This window comes from Danio rerio, chromosome 18, assembly GCF_049306965.1.
Source record: "Danio rerio strain Tuebingen ecotype United States chromosome 18, GRCz12tu, whole genome shotgun sequence".
NCBI classification, from domain to species: Eukaryota; Metazoa; Chordata; class Actinopteri; order Cypriniformes; family Danionidae; genus Danio; species Danio rerio.
In genome coordinates, this window is record NC_133193.1 from 44,891,635 (window position 1) to 44,914,351 (window position 22,717).

A 22,717-nucleotide genomic window follows, 5' to 3' on the forward strand; every position below is an offset into this window, starting at 1 on the left:
ATTCTACACACAATACCTTACATAAGTATTCACAGCCTTTGCTATGAAGCTGTTTCCACTGATCGTTCTTGAGATGTTTCAGCAGCTTAATTGGAGATCACCTGTGGTAAATTCCTCTTAATTGGACATGATTTAAAAGGCACACACCTGTCTATATAAGGTCCCAGGGTTGTCAGTGCATGTCAATGCACAAACCAAGTATGAAGACAAAGGAATTGTCTGTAGACCTACATATACTGTATATATATATAACGACTAAAAACTCAACTATTTAGTCTCCACTTCACTTCCTAATCTGCAATTGCCTCTCTGAATATCACACTAACTGTACCAAAAAAAAAAAATAAAATAAAATACTAATACTAATTAGAGATGTAACGGTATCAGAATTTCACGGTACGGTAATACCTCGGTATGAATGTCACGGTACAGTATTTATTGAATCATTTACAGGAAAAAACAAAACTTATGAAAATACTCCAAAAAAGTGCCAAAAGTGTCAATGACATACAAATTAGTCATCTATCTGTGAGCTTTGAAACAGGAACTTCAATTTTAATAACAAAAAAATATTAAACCATGTAAAAAAATTAAGTTTCAATTTAGTAGTGTTGAAAACTCATCACATTCAACATTTAATCACTCACTCACTTAGATAGAGATGGCTTTAAAGGAAAATTATCATATAAATATAATCTGGTAAAAGCTCTATATATTTTCTCTATATCTATATCTATCTCTGGGTATTTACAATGTCCCCTGCAACAGAAAAAACCCCTTTCATTTGGGACTGAGGTTTCAGGGACAACAGAGATATGACTTGGCCCAGGTTGACAGCAGTGGGTAACGTTGTGCATTGTCTTTCCCCCACTTGAGAGGACAAACCATGAGTGAGATAGAGATCTCATGTCTGCATCAATCTGAACAGTGTGCTGTGTTTCTGCAGTCCCCATGACTGATTATTAGTCGTATTCCCCAACTTGCAGGCACGTGCACACACAGTGCTCAACCTGTGCAGTGCACATGCCCTTTTTAGTCTTGGATAGAAAGTTCCCTTCCAAAATGATCAAAAGTGCCACCGCGACGCGACATACCCTCCGTCCCCGCTTTACAGTACGCGCGCGACAACACCGCTATACAGTACGCGCGCGACAACACAGCTGATAAGAACTCCCGCGACAACACCACTATTGAGTACGCGCGCGGCAACAACACCCGCTTTAGGGTTTTCCAGCTCTTTTTGATCCCCGCTTCTAGCAGCACACTCCATTTCTGCATTACTGGATCTGTAGCGACAACAGACCGCAAGGGATTATGGCCAAGCATGGGCTGATGGGAATTGTAGTTTTCGCTACCTCCCGTTCGCTTCATTCGCCTGAGCAAATTTTCTCAGAAGAACTATAGTTTTACCGAGTCATGCGACTACGGTAATATCGAAAAAAATTAATATTGCGGTATGACGGTATTTACAATACCGTTACATCCCTAATACTAATACTACTAATACTTTCCTTCTTAGACTTTACAGACCTGAAACTTGCCTATAGCACTTATTCATTGTTGCTCTTAGTTGTGTAAATTGCTTCCTTGTCCTCATTTGTAAGTCGCTTTGGATAAAAGCGTCTGCTAAATGACTAAATGACTAAATGTAAATGTAAATATATATATATATATATATATATATATATATATATATAGCCTAGGACTGTAGCCTAGGAATACCATCACAACTGTGTAGTATGGGGGTGGCAGCGTCATGCTGTGGGGCTGTTTTGCTGCAGGAGGGACTGGTCAACTTCACAGCATAGATGGCATCATGAAGAAAGAACATTATGTAGAAAAACTGAAGCAACATCTCAAGACATCAGCCAGGAAATTAAAACTTGGCCTCAGATGGGTCTTCCAAACAGACCATAACCCTAAACATACTGCCAAATAAGGTACAATGTGCTGTAAGGACAACAGAGTGAATGTGTGTATGGACAACAGAGTGAATGTTTTGGAGTGGCCAAAACATTCACTCTGAGCCCTGATCTCAATCCTATAGAAAATTTGTGGGCAGAGTTAAAAAAGCTGGTAAGAGCAAGACTGATCTGACTCAGTTACACCAATTCTGTCAGGAGGAATGGGCCAAAAATCCTTTAAACTTTTGTAAGAAGCTTGTGGAAGGACACCTAAAACATTTGACCAAAGTTATACAGTTTAAAAGCAAAGATTAAAAAAATACCAAGGAAATGAATGTAATCCTTAAACTGTCTAGAAATTAATAAAAACTCTCTAAAAAATTCTCTCATTATTGTGGCATTTAGGAAATGTAAATAATTTAGGTAATCCTAACGGACCTAAAATAGGCATTTAAAAAAAAAAAAGGTTGTTCGTTTTTTATTTTAGAGTGTATGTAAACTTCTGGTTTCAGCTATATATATATATATATATATATACACACACATATATAATATATATATATATATATATATATGTATATATATATATATATATATATATATATATATATATATTTATATATATATATAATATATATATATATATATATATATATATATATATATATATATATATATATATATATATACATATATATATATATATATATATATACATATATATATATATATACATATATATTTATATATATATATATATATATATACATATATATATATATATATATATATACATATATATATATATATATATACATATATATATATATATATACATATATATATATATATATACATATATATATATATATATATATACATATATATATATATATATACATATATATATATATATATATATATATATATATATATATATATATATATATATGTATTTATATATATATATATGTATTTATATATATATATATATGTATTTATATATATATATATATGTATATATATATATATATATATATATATATGTATATATATATATATATATATATATATATATATATATATATATATATATATATATATATATATATATATACATATATACATATATATATATATATATATATACATATATACATATATATATATATATATATATATATATATATATATATATATATATATATATATATATATATACATATATACATATATATATACACACATATATATATACATATATATATATATATATATATATATATATATATATATATATATATATATATATACATATATATATATATATACACATATATATATATTTATCTATATCTATATATATATATATATATATACATATATATATATATATATACACATATATATATATTTATCTATATCTATATATATATATATATATATATATATATATATATATATATATATATATATATATATATATATATATATATATATATATATATACACATATATATATACACACATATATATATACACACATATATATCTATATATATCTATATATATATAATTAAAAATGTGGTTTAAAAATGGTACAAATATGCTAAACTATTTACTCCTTTTTTCATACAACCTGAGAAGATTGCATGTAAAAGAAAAGAGTGATAAATGATGCAACACCGCTAGTTAGGAGAGTTCAGAGAGATCTACAATTATAAATCTTCAATGAACACTAAATACATCATGCTTTTTTGGAAATGCACTGAAAATGAAACTGTTAACAATTATTACATTTTAATCATACGATGACAAACTCATCAACTCTTTCAAGCTGCTCGTAAAAAAAAAAAACTTTTCGTAAGAGTTCAAAGCAAAGGCCTACAAGGAACAAAAGCACCTGATTCATTCCGAGCATTCGAGAAGCGTCAGCTGTGATCCATACACCACTCTAATTGGTGTCAGTGAGGTTGACTGCAAAAATTTGCTTTGAGCTGAAAACCGAATGTCTGCTGAATTCATTTGGATGCTGTTCAACAGATCTTGGAGCACACATGCTGCCGATAAAACCTAAAGAGAGAGGGAAATCCAATTCGGTTCTGCATTTCTACCCATAAGGCATTTCACCGGCGAGGTACATCTAATTTCTATGATAAACTCGTATTGATTTTTCATGACAGCCTTTTCAAAGTTATCAATGAAGTTGTGGTTATGCTAAAAGCGCTCTCAGCGAGACTGGTTTTCCACCTCAGGTGCTGATGCAGCCTAATACCTGCTTCCTGAACAGACCCTCACATCCTTCACATGCTGTATACTTGCAGCGATGATTTGCAGACAGAGTAGATGAGCAGATAAAAATGCTTTTCTGCTCACAACAGCAATGCTGCCTTATTCAAGGTAACACAAGTTGCGCTGAAACTTCTAGGTAGCAATGTTGCCAGGGTTGCATTTTTTCTGCACAATTGGGCTATTTTGAAAATGCGGGTCCAGGAAAAATGACAAAAGTGTTGGTAAGTTTTTAGGCATAATGAACCATGGCCGGCTAAAATCTTCACACACAGAAATTCAGTAATTCTGTCATGATAACTCGAGAAGAGATTTAGTATGGCAATACATATACAGGTGTTAGAAAATGAAATGCCTAGTTTTTACCCTCTCAAGGCAGGCATTGCAGATTTGCAACAGTTTAAAATTAACTACCTTATTACTCCAGATACTTATTGTAAGAGTTTGTTACTCAGAAGTACCACTGCAGGACTTGGTTTTCCATTAGCAACAAACAGTTTCCCCACTTGCTCACCAGATGACACAAAAGACAAAAACTGTTTTTTGGAGTACCACATGACAAAGTGACTTGGAAACATGACCTACTCAATGAGGATTTGAGATATTGGATTTGGATCCCCTACTGTTTTTGTTGTTGTTCTGCCACTGAAATGCTATTTGTTACATTGTTTGAAAAGTTGTATATAAAAAGTTATTGTTCATATCATATTCAGTCGTCTAATTACCACACTGGGCCAATGTTGCAAATCTGCAACATCCCAGAACGCCTTGCATGTGAAGGTCTCTCTAAAAAAAAAAAGTCAGGATTCTATTGTACTACCCCATATGATAATTTTCCCCAAATATCAGATTTTTCCTGTTTCTAAAACCACAATATTTTATTTATTTGGTGTAGAGCCTCCTTTTGTGGCCAATACAGCCTCAATTCGTCTTGGGAATGACAGATACAAGTCCTGCACAGTGGCCGGAGATATGTTGAGCTATTCTTCTTGCAGAATGGTGGCCGGTTCACTACTGTTGTGAAAAGGAATATGTATTTTTTTTATTTATTATTGTGTCTTTTTCTTTTCATTAAACAATTGTATTTGTATTGGTTAAGGGCGATATATTAACTGAACTTCTGCTGAGTGTGACATGTTTTGCATACTAATCAAGCTTGTTTACAGAAGTAAATGAAGCTGATAGAAATGCAAATGTCTGATTGTCTAAAATTAACTCGAGCTCTTCAGTGAAACTTCCTGTGAGCACAGAATTTGCTGTAGAGAAGTCTTGTGCTTTTGACGTAGTGCAGAGAAAAAGAGGAAGTATGTATGGGTGCGGCCAGTGGAGGACTGGAGAATGACTGACAAGCGATGAATTCCACTAAACTCCGCCTGTTAATATCAGCTACAAATAAAAGTGTGAATCAGGGAATGAAATTTCCTGAGCACCTCCTGAATGTAACTTTTGCATTGCATTGAGGATACTAGAATTCTGTGAATCGAATTATTCATTTTATCACCTTGGAATTATCAGGTTCTATCTGCGTTCTGAATGATTTTGAGATACTGAGCTTCAAAGTTTTTGCATTCCATATAACAGTATGTGTAACATTTGTTTTTTAAATAAAAAGCCTCAAAATGTAAACAACTTATTAAAAAACATCCCATAATGTAAATAAGTTGTCATTTTATATTATGTCAGTAAATCAATTTTGGCAAAAATGTCAACCTTATAATTCTAAGGTGATGATTTGTATGCATTAAATTACCAACATTAATTAATTAATTAATTAACGAACAGTGTCGTTTCAGAAATGTTCATTTTATTGGTTAATGATGAGATGATACTAAAGTCTGAATAAAATACATTGGAATGAAGAATAAAATTTATTCAAATAGAAAATGTATTTCAAATTTAAATAATTTAACAATTACTGCTATTTCAAATGAATTATTTTTATTATTTGATTTAAGAAAATAACTGAAAGTTGTTACATTGACCCCTAGTAAATTAATTTTATTCATGCAACTGTGATTCCTCTTTTTGTCTTTGTTATATTCAGTTGTGAGAGGAATGCAGTGTCTTTTCTTCAAAGGCACATTTGTCTTAGTTACAGTAAACTCAAATAAACTTGCCTGTTGTCAGGTTCTGGCTGTAGGGCAGTGATTTAGTCTTGAGTCCTGGAGTCTTGGTATAGTAAAGCGCATGTGCATCTCCCCATAAATGCCCTCATGAGACCCATTAACAAACTCTGTAAACCTTGGAAACAATCGCTTCTTTTTTGGTCTGTCTGCCCTCTCTCTCGTCACGCTCGATGTGACATTCCATAAGACCGGCCTCAGCAAACTGCAGAACGCAATCACATCGAGCATAAACAAAAGCGCAACTCGTCCAAACCAGGTTATAGTCTGCATAAACTTTAACACTTTAAATCTAATACTAATAATAGGAAATTGGGTGTAATGTCATTTTTGCATAATTCTTTATGACTGATAAGCATAGTTTACTCAAAATTATTTTTTTACTGCAATGAAAGACAAAAAGAACAAAAGAAAAATAAACAACAGTTCTGTCTGGTTCTCCAATCTGATTGGCTGATAGCCGTTGTTGTAAAAAAAAAATAAATGAGTGAAAAGAAGAGAACCCAGTCCAGGAGACTCGAAACAAGCAGAATTCCTTTATTGAGACGTGTTGGTTAATCTGCAGTCATACAGCGTCTTCAAGGTGTCCAATGTGTCTGCAAGAGACTACTAGAGGTCCGCAGTCTGCAAGTTCTTTCACAAGTCTCACACAAGTCTCACACAAGTCTGAATTAGTCTGAATTAAGACAAAGATTTCATGGCTATATTGTGTTCTTAGGAGGAGGGGATATGGCTAAACAAAGCATGCAAATTAAGGGTTGTGGTCGGCAGGGTAAACTGCTTCTCAGGTCTAATCTCATCATGTTCTGGAGACAGAAACCGCCTGACCATTTGATCGAAAAGAGAAAACAATAGACACCCCATGCTGTGAAACTGACAATTTGCATTACATTGGCTTAGCCTGTTATCAGAAAGACAAAAGGTTAATGTCCTTCCTAGCTGGGATGTTAATGAAATTATATAATTAAAAACCAGAGAATATAACTTTTCAGTTATACGTAGATTATTTTTCATTTGGAATTAGTTGATAGAAATTTATATTTCCACACCGTGAAATAATAAAGTAATATGAGGACTTGTACAGCCTCTTTAAACTTGTGTATTACTGCGCCCACACTATCAAGAAGGCTAAACAACTCTCTACACAGTTTGACAAATACTTTTGAGGCTTTTTTAGTCGAGGATGTAGTTGTTTAGATTGCAACTACGCAGTTTTTTGGTAGTGCCTATTTAAAAATCTGTTATCATAAATTCGGGACTTTCAGCCTGTCATAATGCCCGTAGCGAGCACTTCTCTGATGGCTACTAATTCAAAAATATAGTTTGTGTCTTTATTTTAGTCTACTGTAAAATGTTTTTTGTTTAAGCTATATTCCAAGGCAATATTTTGGTCACAGTCATCTGTTATTTACTCCAGAGCAAATAGATTTGACTGCAATGTTAAGTTTAGCTTAATGCTGAATAAAAACTTGGTTATTTTTTGACGGATTTTCTTGTCTTTATATGTATATTGTATCTTCCTTAACAGGGCGAAGCAGTGGCGCAGTAGGTAGTGCTGTCGTCTCACAGCAAGAAGGTCGCTGGTTCGAGCCTCGGCTCAGTTGGCGTTTCTATGTGGAGTTTGCATGTTCTCCCTGCGTTCGCGTGGGTTTCCTCCGGGTGTTCTGGTTTCCCAAAGACATGCGGTACAGGTGAATTGGGTAAGCTAAATTGTCCGTAGTGTATGAGTGTATGTGTGAATGTGTGTGTTGATGTTTCCCAGAGATGGGTTACGGCTGGAAGGGCATCCGCTGCGTAAAAACTTGCTGGATAAGTTGCTGGTTCATTCCGCTGGGGCAACCCCTGATTAATAAAAAGACTAAGCTGACAAGAAAATGAATGAATGAATGAATCTTCCTCAACATTGATAATACAAAAATCACAATATTAAAATTATTTCCAATGCACTTTTGATCTAAATACTAAAAACTGCACTTCTGAAAAAAACACCCATAAATAAAACATAAAAGTACCAATAAAAAAAAAACACTGTATATATTTTCTTTTTCATCCCTACATGAAATAATGCATGAGATTTACCCCCAGCAGAGCTTGTCTGAACTCTACTATAGCAGTATGTCAAATCTAAGCAGTTCCTTTTGAATGCAAATCACGTCAAACAGAAGCTTAATATGAGGGTGTAATAAACCGTGAGTGGTTTAAGGCAGAACGCAAGCATAAATGTTCCCTGGAACTCAAGATTACACGAACGAACGCAGCTGAGAGCCTGTCTTCTTAATAGCCTTAATGTAAGCTGGGATGTAAAAGGCTGTCTAAAACACAAAACAAGCTAAGAGGAACAGTGTCAGGCAAGTGAGGAAATTACCAAACAGGGTGCAAGCTGGAGATAACCACACCTGGCTAGACTGAAGGGAGAAAAAAAAGAAAGAAGAGAGAACCGAAATTCACTGCTTTCACAACATTATCGGCTCTAAGGACAGATTTGCTCCAGAACGGCTTCTGGAGGATTTCCCTAAAGGATATGATCACCTTTTAAAAAAATAAAAAAAAGCCACAACATCAGGCCCCTGGACTCTGTATACCATCAGAACTCAGCGGCCTTGAACAATCTCCAGCCATGCAGAGCACAAAACACTTTCTCTCTTTCACACACACACACACTTGCAAGCTTTCCATCTCTCTTTCTGCTGAGAAGGCTTGCTGTCTCACACCGGGGGAATTAAACCAGACTTCTCTTTAAAACGGTGGAATTTGATAAGTCTGTGCGCCGCAATAACACACTTGGGTGGCTGGCACGCACACACACACACACACACACAGACAGAGAGATACCGATTTCTTCTGTGGCATTGAGCCAAGCAAACCATCATGACAGTAATAAAACCTTCATGCCTGGCTGGTGCCAATAACCCAACTTCACCATTTCCAAACTACTGTTGGCACCAAAATATGTATTTGAGTTAATAAAGCACTCAAAAAACAGGAAGTGGCACTAATTTGAGACACATGTGAAGCGGTGAGCGAAAGCAGCTTCTTATCACTCGGTGTCTTTCCTATTTTGGGATGTTGATTGACTCCAGATGTGACTAAGGAGGGGGGTTTTGGGGACCAGGATTTTGTTTCAATTTCTTGTCTGTGAAAAGCACACACACTCCAGAAATCGGATCTGGAATGATTTGATTTGATTTGATTTATTTATTTATTTTCGAACAAAAATATCAAACATAAAATATCATTAACAAAAAGAAATACATTTCTACATGGTCGAAAATGGAGCGGGATGAAGCATAAGCTTATTATTCTCCCATCCTATTACCACATACATCATTTGTTTATTACTTAAACTTATTTATTCTTTTATCTGTTCTTTTTATATATATAATCATCTCATATATAACATCTTGTGTATTTCAGAATACACTGTCAATGGTAGAAATGCTTTCACTAAGGTGACACCCTGTCAAAAGGAAATTTTTGCACTTTTTAGGCGTGTATCTTTAAGGTATATGGACTGTAAGGTAACATGTATCTTTAAGGTATATGGACCCTTTAGGTCAGGGGTCACCAATCACGGTCCTGGAGGGCCGGTGTCCCTGCAGGGTTTAGCTCCAGGGTTTAGCTACCTAACTTTTAGGTACCCATATGATTTTTTAGGTGTTAACATGTGCCTATATTAACATGTAAAAGAGCTTTGCCCCAGTGAGAGCTTTTATACCTTTATTTGTGAGAGTGTAAGGTATATTTCTAATCCAGTGTTAATCAACTAAATGTATTGTGTCACTTTATGATAATTAGTAGTGTAGTTTGGCAAAACATTGACAGAAAATACAGATTGCTGGCCAGTACATTTGTGCACCTCAGCAGCTGTTTCTATGGGCTGGAGTACTGGTCCATGAACACTCAAGGGCAAACAGAATGTGAGTCTGAAACGATCGTTTTGCACATGAGTGAATATCTATCTACAATGAACTTCAGTTGATGATTTTACTAACTAACAGAATACCGGTAAAAACTCATTAGTTAACACATCATTAAAACGATGGCATAGTCAAACAATTGTATGAATGGTCACTTTTGGTCATTGATGCTGATTGGTCAATAGTGGTGTATCATTATGCAACTCTCCTGGCAACATAAATGTTGTCAAGAATATGGATTCAGAGAGCTGTTTTTGTGCATGTAGGTGTTCTTAGTTGCAGGCTGAGAGTTTAAAACCCGAATCAGCATTTAGCATTCTGATCTCCGCAAGACAGAAATACTAACGAAGACACGAACAGATAATCGCAATTCTGCTCTCATTGGCACATGTCAATAGGTCAGCATTATTAATAGCAGTACCGCATCACAAGATGCTACCTTCAATCCCAATCGACTAAGGAGAACTGACGTTTTCATGTATATACGGCTGCCTCCGATTCAGTCTGACAGCGGAGCGCTCTGTCCATGACTGATTGGGCTCAGGGGATCAAGAGTGCACCAGCAACTACACCATGGAAAATATTTGGAAAATTTCTTTCCGCCCTGTCTTATATTCTTCCGTTCAAAAATGTATGACACAAGGTGTTGGTAGATTCAGCCCTTCAAAAAGTCCTTTTCTTTGACTTAAAAAAAAAAAAAATCAACTACTGAATGTTCAAATTACTTATTTAACATGAGCTGAAGGGCGGCACGGTGGCTCAGTGGTTAGCATTGTCGCCTCACAGAAAGAAGGTCGCTGGGCCAAGTGGCATTTTAGTGTGGAGTTTGCATGTTCTCCCCGTGTTTGAGTGAGTTTGCTTCCCGGTGTTCCGGTTTCCCCCATGGTCCAAAGACATGCACATAGGTGAATTGAATATGTGTGTATGAGTGAGTGTGTGAATGTGTATGGGTGTTTCCCAATACTGGATTGCAGCTGAAAGCAAGTAGGTATCACTGCAATCCGAAGACCTCCAAGTGAAAAGGATTACACCGCAAGTAGGTTGGGTTAAAGTGGTGTAGGTGGAGTAGAAGGTTGGTAGAGAGTTGGATGTAGACTTTAATAAAACACATCAGGTTACCGTGAGGTTGGGTTTAGGGTTAGGTATAGACATTGAAAAAGCACAATATTGAACTCTAAATACGACTAAATAAATAAAATACCTGAAAGCTCTAGGTTTGCACAGCCCACTTGGAGCTCAAAGGCCTGCACTTGGAGCTGGCTCCGATGTCCGTTTATACCCTTCTTGCTGGAAGGGCATCTGCTGCATAAAACATGGTGACTGTGGTGACGAAGGAAAATTAAAGAATGAATTCTTTAACACAATTCTTGAGTTGTTTTAGGACAACTTAATTGTTACATGTTCAATCAACTTGAAATCTCATTTAATAAGTTCATTTATTGGATTTGTGTTGGGACGATATGAAGGGATTGGGTGGAACCGATAATTTTTCACAGTGAGGTTGAGCTTTAATCATAAAAAGTAGATTCCTAAAATAAATTCTCACCGGTTGTTATATTCTATAAAAAAAAAGGGGGCAATCATGAAGAGATGAAAAGCTGAAGCCAACATGTGAGTAAACCGAACCAAGTGGAAAGTTTCATCGACTTGCAGCTACATTCCATGTAGTTTCTCATTAACCATGGCTGTCCCTGGATTACAGGAAGTCTGATTAAGCGGTGAGGAAAGTCAATCGCTGAAACAAAGAATGGACAGGAGCAGCGAGCCGGACAACGTAAACAAAGATAATGGCTGTTTCCAAACCTCGCCTTTAGCTATCTACCACATATATCCTAACTGAAGTGTAACCTGAACAAATGACTGATTTCGGAATGCTTAACCTGGGCAGTGGCTCACAAATAGTTCTCATTTGCAACCTGCAGGAGACTAAACAAATATACTACATTAAACATGCACATATCACCTATATTCTATAAATGTGCTGGTTAAATATGTTTATATATAATGACTTATATTTGATTGTAGTGCAATAATATGCACTTTTTGTAAATCTGCTTTGAAACAATAATTATTGTAAAAAGATCTATACAAACAAGCTCAAAATTGATTCAAAAGCTATTTGAGAAGCTAAAGTAAATAACCATTCATTAATGAATAGATTTGATTAACTTGTTTATGATGCTTGATGATTGGGTTTTGATCGATCGAGCACTTCAAATGAAACAAAATAGACATTAAATTACAGGTCAAGCTTCAATTTTATACAATTTGCTTACTTCCAATTAAAGTTATGCTAACAAGGATAAAAGAGCAGATTCTTAAGCACATTTCATGAGTTGCATAAATGATAAGCACAATCAAATAAAAAAAAAAAGGGGCTAGGCATGGGCCGGTGTAAGATTCTGCTTGCAAGATATCCTTGGACAGAAATATCAGGGTTTCACGGTATCATGATATTGTGATTACTGCTCTAAAATAAGCTATTTTTAAATATCTGGGTAGAAAAGCAAAAACTTTGAACACAATGGGCCCTATCATACACCCGGAGCAATGTGGCGCAAGGCGCGGTGCAATTGTTGTTAGCTAGTTTCAGCTTTGCGCAAGAGTCTTTTTGACGTTTTGAGCCAGGCTTTTTAAATAGCAAATGCATTAGTGCTCATATATGCGCCCATAGGTGCTCTGGTCTAAAAAGGAAGGCGTTCTGAGGCGCATTACAGGCACGTTGCTATTTTGAGAAACTATAATAGATTTTTCAATAGACCAGAACAAAGTCGGTCTTTTGTCCAGTGCAGAGCGCCTCGCTTACACACTGCTTAATACACACAAGATATAGAGCAATACGCAAATATCTTTACATATGAAAAAGAATAAAAATATTAAGGATATATATAGGATATATAAAGTATATAAATATAAAGGATTAAAATATTACAAAACATATTATTTTCTAGCCTAAATTAATTTAAAACCCATACTTTCATGCCTTCTTCATCACGGGGGCTTTTTTAGTTTATTCGTGACAATTTGCTTTTGTATAATGTTCTTTTTATTAGCAGTATTAGTTATTATTTCCATATTTAAATTTGTTTTATTAAAAACAAGCTTCGATTTGCCCACCTGTCAGGTTTCAGACCATATGAGGCACAGCATGTGTTTTTGGATATAACTCAGTTGTTTGAGCACACTTCGTTATTATTGTTCATTTATTCGTTTGCTGGAAATTGGAACTGAATTTAGAAACTTATTTAGAAATTTAGAATTCTAAAACAAATCTTTGCACTTAACAAACAAAATGTATTATTTATAGGCTAATTGATGTCTGCGTGTACAAGGTTTCCCTATCCACGAGAGTGAAAGTGAAAGTACACTGTAAACGATTTCTTGTTAAATTAACAGTAAGTTACTGGCAACAATTATCCAGTAGCTGCTGTATTTCATAAAACAGTAACATTACTGTAATACTAATTACATTAGTATTACATTTACTATAAAATGTAATACATCATTTTACTGTTGTTGATTTTTACTGTAACACTAATTACAGTAGTGGTGCACATACTGCAAAACTGAAAACAGTATTTTATTGTACATTTTTACCATGAAGAACTACGGTATTTTAATGTTACTTTCATTATTACTGTATAGTATTTTACAGTTATTAAATGTTATTTTATTTTATTTAATAGTGCTACTTTATAATGGGTAAAAATGTTCAAAAATTGCACAAGTGTTATTTTAACTGTTCAAGACGTACAAGAAAAATAAAGAAACTGAAACTTTTAACTTCACAATAAAGGTTTATTGTGTAAACCATGCTAAAACAGTAGCAATAATTCAATATAACAGAGCAACAGAACACTAATAAACAATTGATCATTAAAACCAGTCAACAATTAATGCATCAAAAATTATTACAATTTTAAAAAAGGTGAGAATACTGCTACAAGACAGGAAATGATGAAGGCCAAATGATGTGGAAAGAGACAGTGAAAAAGGGCAGCAGCATGATGATGATCCTGCAAAAATGACAAGCAAAATCAATCACTGAAGTAAAAACTAATCATCCCTCAAACCATTTAATTCATTCAGAAACGAAACACTGCACTGCTGTTTAAATATATATATATATATATATATATATATATATATATATATATATATATATATATATATATATATATATATATATATATATATATCAGTTATATAAAACAGTTTTTTAATTGTTTTTGTTGGTGAAATACAGTTTGTTGTCAATTCACAATTACACTAACGTTAATGGGGAAAAGATTAGCGGGCATTGTTCTTGAAGATCGCTAGTCAGGTGTGTAAAAAATAAAGTCTCATCTTAACTTAATGTCCGACTCTGTATAGCTCGAATATCTGATTCCATGATCACACTACTAGTGCTTCCACGGATTTAAGAGGGGTGAACACAGTTCATTCTGACTTTAAAAGGCTACATATTTAAAATTAAATAAATAAAATAATCTAATTTAACGTGACTAATGTTAATGAAATACTTTTAGGCTTTTAACAAATCTGCAGAGAGGCTCAGCGACACGAGGAAATGTGTTAAAGTTGAGTAGAGAACTAAAGAGCAGTCTAGCCTACTTCATGAAATGTTTGTGGTAATATTCTGCTGTCAATTCATATTACTGTATTTCAATATGCAGCAGTGATGGCATGTCAGCGAGACAAATAAACATTTTATCGAGTCATTTCATACAATTTATTTATTTATTTATTTTTTATACGAACACCTCTCCAGTGACATTTCCTCAAACTAAATCATCATAACGTTACTGTGCACAGCATCAGTAAAACGTTTAGAATAATTTAAATACTTATTTTTTTAAAACAGTCACTGCTGATTACAAACTAACATTAAAAATAGGCTTACAGAAATCCTGTATGCATGATAATATAAAGATGTATTACTCACTGATGTCGAAGCACTTCCAGGTCATCAGAGATGTAGACAGGACAGAATATGTGCTATCAAATGAGCTCTTGTGCAGCCTTTGTTGGACATCCAGGTAGTATGTTCACCCACACTGTAAGAAACAAAAACAGAAACAATTTATTAAAATGTGAGGGATAGTAAACATGTTTGGTCTACAGAGAGAAGAAAATGTTTACTTTAAGCATTGATCCTAATGAATCTATTTCTGAACTACATTTAACCTTATCACGGAAACAGCATTTTTGAGCTTTCAGACCAGGGGTGCTCAACCTTGTTTGCTTTAAATTAGAATTAAAACAATAAATCTCTATGTCAAATAAAATACTTCAGATCTAAATAAAGCAGGTGTTTTTATCTAAAGGTTCCTTCCCTCCAGTTAGTTTGGCTGCAAATCCCTCCACATATGTGCTTTATTCGGTTCTTGTCTTAAGAGTAACTGTTGTCGCATTCCAGGTCCATCACAATCTGGGCTAGAAGGACCATATGACAAAAGACAAGACACATATAAATAAGTCTCAGAATAAAATATTTAAAGGAATAGTTTACTATTTTGCCACTATTTACTCCACGTGTTATAAACTAGTTTGAATTTTTGTTGAACACTAAAGCAGATATTTTTAAGAATGTTAGTAACCAGTAACTATTGATATTGCAATTCAACTTGCAATCCATGTTAAGACAAAAATGAATAGCATAAAATAACATAAAATAACAACTTGACATTTAAAAATCTAATCAAAATGAGGAAGACATCAACATTACCTTGAATAATCAAATGAGGAGTGATTGGTAGCATCAGTTTTTCAACATCAATTACTGTAGCTGAAAAACAGATAAATATAATAAGAGTAAAATAAGACTTAACATTAATTAATCTAAATCTATGGTACAATCATGACAATCTGTATGGGGTTAAAATACATTTGTACACAAATCATTCCCTGACCCCAACAAATATAGTGATATATAGTGATAATGACTTTGGCTTATATCTGTGTACTCAGAACGTACACTCACCTCAGGTACACCTGAACACCAAAAATTAAATGTACAATTAATGACACACTATACATCAAGCTCATTAACATTATTGAGAAACAGACAATTAATATGTATTTTGTTAATATTAACGTTAGCTTAAAATAATTCAACTGCATTTAATTTTCAGCTCCATTTAATAAAACAGTTAAGACTCATTTCATTATGAGTTTAGTTTAAACAACTGACTTACAGTTGAAAAATATTACCATAATGATAGCTTAGTCAAAATGACTGTGAAGACCAGAGCTTACCTTTAAACGTTTAACTTTTCATGGTGACTTCGCCTTCATCTCAGTGTTGTGCTGAAATAGAGAATGCATTAATGCAGTTACAATAAGTTAAAGTTATGTTTTTTTTTCAGGTAACTTAGCGTATGGTCAAAAACTCACTCAAGATAAACTCACTGTATCTAATACCTCGCAAACACTACAATGACCGCCTGGCGTCTGTTATTTCTTGTTTAAAATACCATTTGTTAACGGATAGCGTGACATAACATAAGAACCTAACGTTACAACTAATGTCACTTGGTTAATTCTTTTAAATTACACACTCAATACACAGAAATATATACAAAACAATCATTCAACGGACAGAATTTGACTTTAAAACACTTACCGAGGATGAATTCGCTGGATGAAAGACGACAGGTGAATTTCAAATTAGGAGAGCCGTTGCCTGCAGGTCGAGTCGTGTCCGTTCGGTTCTATGAATCGGCTCCTTAGTGAACAGTAAAGATTTGAATCCGCCTAAAACCGATTCCTTTTTGTATATGATTCATTACTATTTCGTTATACTGCTTGGCCACACGCATTTATACACTAATTATACACTAAATGCATATTGCTGAATGTGCTTGTGAACACGTGTGATCAAATAATTCCCGAGCAAACGGTTCAATACGATTCAGAGTCGCTCGAGTGCTGAACCGAACCAGTGCAAACGTGATATTGGTTACAATATAGTAACATTGTTTTTTATTCACTTTACCAGCGAAATTATTACATATATCTGACCTTGACAATAAGAATAAAGTTCGTTTGAAGTGTTTTGAGAATTAATGTTTTTTTCTCCCAGAATTCATTTCACATCAACAAGTAAATGGTAATGGCGGATGAGAAAGCCCAGCTAATATTATAAATATTGCGTTTAATATGTCACGAAATGAAATTTTAACAGTGTTTCATGCGAGAATGTAGTTCTTACAAACACAAATCTGTGATTTATTTATAGATATCATGTGTAAATTTTAAGCGTGCTTTGCCGATAGCGGAGATTCTGACCTCCAGGGTGTCCATCATCACTAATGTATACGGCGAAACGAGGTTATAATCGGCTAGACATGTGAGACTTGCCCCGGTCTTAGATGGCTCTATAATGAATGTGTTATGAAATTTAGTTTTAACCGTTTTTCATGCGGGAATGTAGTTGTTTTAAACTCAAGTCTGTGGTTTATTTATTGAGATGGTGCGTATTTTAAAATATTGTTTTGAAAATGCGGAGATGTGACCTCCATGGTGACGGGTGCCCATTCCTCATGAATCCGTCTAAAGCAGGCTGGTCATTCTGACATTTAAGCTGACTTTGGTTTCATGAATCAATTACTTTTGTTCCAGTTTACGTTTTGGTTAAGCACAAAGTTATGTTGATTAAAAATGATTTAATATTTTCATGTTAACCTTATAAAATTAAGGTGCAGTACACCCAAAAATGGAAAACCAGGGGACAGTTTTATGCACTGAACAGTCTGAAGAAACTGGTTAGTTTTTTTTCTTCACAAAATACTGTCAAAAAATAAAATAAACATAATAATAATAATATAAAGTGTGTGTAGAGTTTTTCATGGTCATTTGCAGTACTGTATTTAGATGCACAGTAACTGATTTTTCCCCAAATTCATTGTGAAATCTGCAGTAGCATACTGTTAATCATGTTCACAGTATGGAAATGTTGAGAATACATTATCATGCTGTGAAAACAGTAATATATACAGTAACACACTGTGCACAGCTTATACAGTAAACAACTGTTGAGAAATGCAGTATAATACCGTGAAAACAACAGAAATCGTTTACAGTGTAGATAATGAGAGGCCTTATCTCTCATTCTCGCGCTGCAGATGCTCTGTTTAACTGTTTTCTTGGTAGTGAGACGCTCAGTTTTTCCACTTCCAAAGTCGTCATGTAAATAGCAAATGCACCATGGCTCGATGCAACTGGATCTTAAAGGGAATGAGAGATGAGACTCTGATTGATTTATTTTGAATACACACCTATAACTCATTAAGAAAATAAGCTCAACCTATTTAGACCATGCGCCACGGGGCAAAGTGGATTTTTCTGACCTTATATTAGCAAAAGTGGATCCTGACACGCCTTAAATGCGTTTGCGCCCTGCGCAAAATAGAGCCCAATGTATTTTATTTTAAGAAACATCAAAAATATTTTGGACTAGTAGGTTTTGATGAAGAGGTTCCTTTTCTGCTGGAGATCCTGTTCCCCTAAATTTTTTTAAAATAAATTAGTTATAATAAAATAATTAAAAAAACCTCACACATATCTTAGAAATGGTATAACAGAAAACTTTGGTGGTTTTAAAACCTTGACTTTTCCAAACCATTGCAAACCTTGAAACCGGTTATTGTTCCATGCCTAAATGGAGCTGCACGATATAAAAAAAAATAAATCTGACATTGTGATAAGGGATGCTCACATTAACCGATTAACGGTTAACCAAAAGGGTGTATTTTAACTGATTAATGGTATCAGTTAAACGGTTAAAAATTATTATTATTTTTATTTTTTGCATTTTTATAGTTTCTCTGCATTAATGTGCAACACATATTTGTTAACTCACCAGGCTGTAACACATGCAACTACAGACATATTTTGCCAAATGAAAGGAGCGAAAAGAAAGACATTGCTGCTCACAGTTTGACACAGACAAGTTGATGCCAAACCAGCACTGATGGTGATGCCTCTCTCCTGGATCTGCTTTATAAACAGAGCTTCGCTTAAGAACTCGCTTAACAACGCTCAAAAAGCAAGCGGATTAATATTTACATTAGTTTATTTGCTCTAAATGCTCATATTGTTCTGTGCATGTACTTAAGTTTTGTGTGAAACATTCAAAAAGAGTGTTTTCTTTGAGCAGGTCAAATTAAAGGTACAGTCTATTTATTTGACTGCTTGTATTAAAGGGCAAAACTGTGTTACAAAAATAATTAATATAAATACATTTAGAAATTATAAATTTTATTACAAGGATTACTGCATTGCCAAGTAAAATATTCAAATGTTTATTGAAAGCATCGTCAATGCACCGTGATGCACCAAGATATTGAAATGAACAGATTCAATGGCACGATAATCGTAACCGAATCGAACCGAACCATGAGACCAGTGTAGGTTCACACTCCTAATATATATATTAATTATTATTATATTACATTGAGGTCATTAATGTAGAATTGTTCACTTGAACTTTTTGTTCTAATTAGTCACTTATGAGGTTACATACCAGCTAGGATGTTTCCTTGTAGGTCAGCTGGCAACACAGACAGAAACTATTGTTAAACAACAACTTGCATCAAAGCTTAGTTTGTTTAAAAGAGTTTATGTGTCTGTGTTTGTCAGAGATCCCACTGGGAGCATTAGTGTTCAGATCCAGTAAAATGTTTAAAGTCACAGACGATAAAGGAAGTTTAATCAAAATGACTAATGGTTTGTTTTTGTGACCCATGTTGTTGTTTTTCCAGAAAAAACTGCTTTGTTAATGTCTCTGTCTCGAGTAAAGCTCTGAGGTTCATTTTTATACCGCGACCTCTGCTCTCTGATATCCATACAGTTTTTTTTGCAGAAAAAAAGCCAAGTCTCTTTCAATTCAGACAGTGAGTAATGGGGGGAAAAGGATAAATAAAGCCCTTTAAATATATACATTTTATAACAGTACTCTTAAATGCATATCTTATGGATTTATGGCTGGGATAAACTCATTTGTGTGGTTTCGCACAGTCAGACACATTCGTTTTATTGAGAACAAAACACTTTTGAGGATAGCAGCCTCGGCGGATTTGATTTCATTTTCCTCTACTTCGTCTTAAACGTCTAATCTCTTTTTTAAGCAGTCTGCATGCACAGTTTGCCGCCAAAGACCCTCTTAGCAAAGAAGAAACTCTGAAGTTTTAGACTGGGAGGAAGCCCACAGGACAGAAATATCTCAAATGAGATATCTTTATTGTCTTTCACTCAGACAGAAATGAGGTTAAATGGAGATCAAATGGAAATTTAAAGGTACAGTCACATAGAAAGTTGTGAAATTATTTCTAAACAAATACTGGCAATGGGATTTATCTTGATTCAGACGCCCTATTTCTAATAAAAATATATTTTATAAAGGGGGAGGAGGCAAATGTACTCTGGTTTCCATTTATTACAAAAACAGTACTGTAAAAAACGTTTGGTTTTAACAAACAGAACTTAGAACCTGTCATTTTATTTAAAAATAAAATGAAGAAATAAACAGCTGAATAAAAACAAATTGTAAAATATTTAATACTGTGAAAAAAATCTGTCTCAATCTCCAGCAATCCAGGATTGTAGATCACTGGGAATTATTCACTTTCACTCAGGACTACCAATCCTTTCATGCACCACACACTCACACCTGTTCTGGTTTTCAGCTGATTGTTAACACAAACAGTTGAAGCTGTTCAGAATGGATTACATGGACTTCAAAAGCAGTACAGACACACACACTAGTTGCTGAGGCTTGTTTATTTGTGAGCATTATGCCGTGGTTTTCCGTCTTTAGCCTAGCCGTGTTTTGACCCTTTGCCTTGTCAGTTTGATTCATTGCTGCCTGTACCCACTATTTGTATGTTCTTTGACTACAACTTTGGATTGCTCTGCATGTACATGTACATGTAGTTTACAACTTAAGTGTAAAACTACCAGTACATCATATTTAATTAAACAACAGGCCCTCAAATCTGATTGGCTGACAGCCGTGTGATATTCCACTAGTATCAGCACTGTTCCAGCCACTTCACCTCTGTGTATCACTCCACTCACAGTGAGTGCCAGGTCTAAACTTGTTATATTTTGACAAATACAGTGGCTGTTGTACAAAATAATGTATTTTAATTTAAATTATTTTCTGCAGACTGGACTGTTTTTATAAAATGTTTTAGTTTTTCTGCAGTCGATTTAAATTTTTATTTACATAATTATGCTTTCAAACTGTTGTTTAAATGTGATATCACTCTTGTAGCAATGCAATAAGGCTAAATTCCAGCACTGATGTGATGTGTGTGTAGAACTCTTGACTTCTTTAAGAAATAACCTTCATTGTTTAAAATGTTGTCATTGTTCAAAATTTAAAGGGATTTTGGTTGACTATATAATACTAGTATGGCAGTATATTACATAATAACCAGGGCTCATCAACAGAACCCATTTATTTAAAAGAAAACACAGATATCAAAATCAGACAACAGCACTAGCTATGTTTCCATCCAAAGATATGAATTATAATTACATGCAAAACTGGAATATTAAATAAAACATTTGGAATTAAGCACTGTTTCCATCAAAGAGTCAAAGAGAACAAAATCGTCACTTAACTAGAGCCAAATATAAAAAGAAAAAACAGAATTTACTGCAGTAGGAGAAGCCGCTATGGGTTTTTTTCTTATATATAATAAATTATTTGTGCCTCAATACAGTTCTGGAGGTAATAATACCAAACCACTTTGATAATGGACTTTGGCTAAGGGATTTCAGTATGATCTAAACAACATTTTAATTGTTTTACAATCTGGTCAGTCTGCAGGTTTGTCCATTAATGCCGTCCCACTGTGCCCATTTTTATCATCACATGAAAAAAATTAATAAAAGCACATTACCTTATGATGCACAGGCTGAAGTTTATACAGCAAATGTGTTTCCATGATAGCTAATGCACATTTTTTATTAGATGAAAAGTTTATCATACTCATTTGCGTGCATTCATTTTTAATGTGCATTTTCAGCATTGACAGTATGTGCATCTTAGTGTTTCCGTTTATGCATTTTTTATGCGATATTGGAAATGCGCATATAAATAGTTGGATGGAAACATAGCTAAAGACACTTCTTCCTCCTCTATTCACTGACTTCTTTATTTACTTTGGGTTCAGATTATCATGTTTACAGCTGAACATTGAGCAGGGGCATGTTGAATAAACCAAGCTTACAGAATAAGCCAGGCTTATTTTGGTAGGTCAGGTTTATTTATGGCGGATTTGGTTTCATAAATCAAATTTACGATAGTTCAAACTCAGTTACCCTGGCAACTTATTCTGGGAAACTAGCCTGGTCCGGGGCAGGCTAACTCCCAGGATAAGTCTTAAGTTCAAGCTTAATATTAAGTTAAATTGATGCCATTTTAATTCACTTAACCCTTTTAATAATAATTAAAACTTTATAGTCAATATAT

The 22,717-nt window shown here is 34.1% G+C and overlaps 1 protein-coding gene and 2 long non-coding RNA genes across 11 annotated transcripts in view; all 3 read right to left on the reverse strand.

Moving 5' to 3' along the window:
• Positions 1 to 22,717, reverse strand: part of arhgap42b (Rho GTPase activating protein 42b) — a 214,857-nt gene that overhangs the window by 111,027 nt on the left and 81,113 nt on the right. The window lies entirely within an intron of this gene.
• On the reverse strand, positions 14,018 to 15,573 carry LOC141378769 (uncharacterized). The gene is made up of 2 exons (XR_012394104.1): positions 15,179 to 15,573; positions 14,018 to 14,249 (listed from the first exon to the last, which is right to left on the reverse strand). It is a non-coding gene; the product is annotated as an uncharacterized lncRNA (long non-coding RNA).
• LOC141378770 (uncharacterized) lies at positions 15,962 to 16,947 on the reverse strand. Its single transcript, XR_012394105.1, has 3 exons — positions 16,859 to 16,947; positions 16,492 to 16,542; positions 15,962 to 16,021 (listed from the first exon to the last, which is right to left on the reverse strand). It is a non-coding gene; the product is annotated as an uncharacterized lncRNA (long non-coding RNA).